The sequence below is a fragment of the Pristis pectinata genome, chromosome 27, assembly GCF_009764475.1.
Source record: "Pristis pectinata isolate sPriPec2 chromosome 27, sPriPec2.1.pri, whole genome shotgun sequence".
NCBI classification, from domain to species: domain Eukaryota; kingdom Metazoa; phylum Chordata; class Chondrichthyes; order Rhinopristiformes; family Pristidae; genus Pristis; species Pristis pectinata.
Window position 1 is genome coordinate 5,508,998 of NC_067431.1, and position 3,544 is coordinate 5,512,541.

Genomic DNA, 3,544 nt, shown 5'->3' on the forward strand with positions numbered 1-3,544 from the left:
GTGTGTGATGAAATGGATTTCTTCAAGAGAATTAGGAAAGGAGACAGGAACACAACAAAGAGTTTGGGGGCAGGACAAGTGCATGAAACATTCTCTAAACCCTTCCACTAATTCCCAACAACCACATCTGCAGGCAGAGATGGACATCTCCCTCCTGGGCAGCCCATTGGAACTGATGGTGGCTCTACCTCCCAGTGAAGTTGGGACGGCAGTCCTGATCACACCACAGATATGCAAACATCTTTCTATCCATGCTGCTGGAGACTTCCTAGAAAGCAATACCAGAGAATGTTTGCTGAAGCTGTAGTGACTTCTTAGCACAAATTGTTCGTTACTGAATAATGGGTAGCTTCTACACACACTGGTAACGCATTCTTCATCATCATCCTACACTGTGTCAGATTAGCTCAATCATAGCTCTCTCACCCATGATTCAAAAGTGTGTGTGTTCAAATCTCACTCTAGAGACTCGAGTGTAAAGACTACCATTGTGCTCCGATAAGTAGGGCAGGCTGCACCACTGCAAGCTGCGTCTCAGAACTGTTAAACTGAGTCTTCCATACGTACGTTCCCATGACACCATGCTGATGAAGAGCAGGAGTGCTCCCTCCACTGCCCAATATTTACCCTTCAACTGACATCGTTTAAACAGATTACCACTATTTCATCGCTGCATGTCGGAACTTGATGACCTTGTTCCCTAAATAATAACCACACTGATTACTTATTAAAAATCATTAATAGGTTGTAAAATTCTTTGCCTTGACCTGAGCTCATGAAACGTTTTCTATTAATGGGCGTGGACCAATATAATGTCTGCAAGGACTCTGTTCCTCTCACTGAAAATAGTTATCGATTAAATTCAGAAAAACCTATACAGTAACAAGAAACTCTCAGCTGGAGTTAGAGATGCAATTTTTTAAATAAATAAGCAAATCAATTGGAGATGTTAGTACAGAGCTTAATGCAATGGGAACCTACTTGGGATGTCTAAATGTGTTGACCAATACACAGTTCATAGCCTGCACAATTCATAATTCAATTACTGTGTGGAATCCACCACTTGGATTGGACATGTTGTCAGAATTGCTGACAGACCATCCCATCATTTGCTGCTCTATACTGGGATCACTAACTTTAAACTCTTGCAGTAGGTGGCCCCATGACGTTTGGTGTGGCCTTGAGACACATGCCAGACATTAACTGGACTTCATTGTGTCTGAATCTGACAGCAGAAATACAAAATAAGACATCATTACCTTCACCCTCACTATTGACAATTCACCAGTTTACCATCGAATATGTAACTAAATACCACTAAACAAACTGAATAAAGACCTTAATAAAATAAGCCAGTGCAATATTCATCATTGAATTTTAGTGTTACAGGAAATACTACAGAAACAATGGGCAGTAATTCTCTCTCAGTTTTTCACCACCATGGTCTATGCAACAAAGATTGATGCCGGCTTCTTGGCAGAATTTTCCATCCTTACTTCCCCAAAGAAGCTGGCATCAATCTGATAGTGAGTTCCTGAGCAGCACGTGGTGTTGTGGATCAGAATTCCCACTGAAATGCTTTGGAAGCAGATGAAGCCTCCAAAGGGTATTTCAACACAGATAAGTGAGAGGTGATGCATTTTGGAAAGTCAAACCAGCGTAGGACATACTATGAATGGTAGGGCACTAGGGAGTGAAGTGGAACAGAGGGACCTCGGAGTACAAGTGCATAGTTTGTTGAAAGTGGCATCACAGGTAGACACCGTTGTCACGAACCAGCAACAAAAGAAACACATATGGTCATATGGTCCCATATGGTCTAGCGGTTAGGATTCCTGGTTTTCACCCAGGCGGCCCGGGTTCGACTCCCGGTATGGGAACCACTAAAAAAAAAAAAAAAAAAAATTTTGTCACGAACCAGCAACAAAAGAAACACACTGAGCATGATTTAGTGTTAAAAACTATTTTATTAATCACTACTTATGATAATACATAAAATAAAAGTAAAAATGTTAGTATGTTAGAATTCAAGAATGTTAAACCTCGAACGTTAACCCCAAAACTAAACTCGTCGTGTGTGTGTGTGACAAAGTCCAAAACTCCCAGTTCCTGAATGGTTCTTAAAGTTCAGTTCCGCAAGCCATAAGGTGAAACATGAGCAAGGGCTTCTTCAACAACCACCGTTGTCTGAAGATAAGATGTAGATGTAGAAAAACATAGAGAGAGTACATACGAAATCCAAATGTTCCACGATGGAACCCAAACGACACTTCAGTGTTTACTCGGTAGTGACTTCCTCACCCCGAAAAGCATCCGAACCGTGGTCGTCCACACACAAATACCTGTTTCCTTCTACAGGTCAGCAACAAAGTGAACTCCACCGGATTACTTCCAACTTCCATACATGGATTTCAGTGGCAAACACAGTTATTATTTCTCATCCATCGATAGAGAAAACAAGCAGGATGGTGTCTCTCTCCCTTCTCTCTCTCTCCTTCTTCTTCTTCTGACTTCTCCAACAACGTCATTACGTCCTTTATCTTCTATTGACGTAAGCACGCCCCACACACACATACACACACACTCTCTATCTTAAAGGGACTTTCACTGAGTCCGTAACACCGTGGTGAAAAAGACATTTGGCACGCTGGCCTTCGTCAGTTAGGGCACTGAGTATAGGATTTAGGACATTATGTTTCAGTTGTATAAGTTGTTAGTGCACTTAGAGTACTGTATACAGTTTTGATCACCCTCTTGTAGGAAAGATGTGGTTAAACCGGAAAGGATGCAGAGAGGATTTACAAGGATGTTGCCAAGACGAGAAGGCCTGAATTATAGGGAGGGGTTAGCCAGGCTAGGTCTTTATTCCTTGGAATGTAGGAGAATGAGGTGCAACCTTATAGAAGTGTTTAAAATAATGACAGGCACAGATAAGGTGGACGATAACAGTTTTCTCCCTAGGGTAGTAGAATCCAAAACAAGGGGGCATGGATTTAGGGTGAGAGAGGAAAGATTTAAAAGGGACCTGAGGGGCAACTTTTTCATACAGAGGGTGGTGAGTATATGGAACGAGCTGCCAGAGGAAGTGGGTGAGGCAGGTACAACAGTATCATTTAAGAAGCACTTGGATAGGTACATGGGGGGGGGGGGGGGGGGGTGGGGCTTAGAGGGATATGAGGCCGAATGCAGGAAATTGGGACGAGCTGGGTGGACACTGTGGTCGGCATGGACTCGTTGGGCTGAAGGGCCTGTATCCGTGCTGTATTGCTCGATGACTCTATGACTCTATAAACCACACCCCTGGTCTGAGCCACACCCCTGGTCCAAACCACAATCCTGGTCTAAGCCACACTCCTGTCTAAGCCACACCCCTAGGCTAAGCCACACTCCTGGTCTAAGCCACACCCCTAGTCTAAGCCACAGCCTTGGTCTAAGCCACACTCCTGGTCTATGCCACACCCCTCGTCTACACCACACCCCTCGTCTACGCCACACCCCTGGTCTAAACCACACCCCTGGTCTAAGCCACACTCCTGGTCTAAAC

General features: G+C 43.8%; 1 non-coding gene across 1 annotated transcript; it reads left to right on the forward strand.

The window, feature by feature from the left end:
- Nucleotides 1–1,808: 1,808 nt before the first annotated feature.
- Nucleotides 1,809–1,880, forward strand: trnae-uuc (transfer RNA glutamic acid (anticodon UUC)). Its single transcript has one exon. It is a non-coding gene; the product is annotated as a tRNA-Glu (tRNA).
- Nucleotides 1,881–3,544: the final 1,664 nt, after the last annotated feature.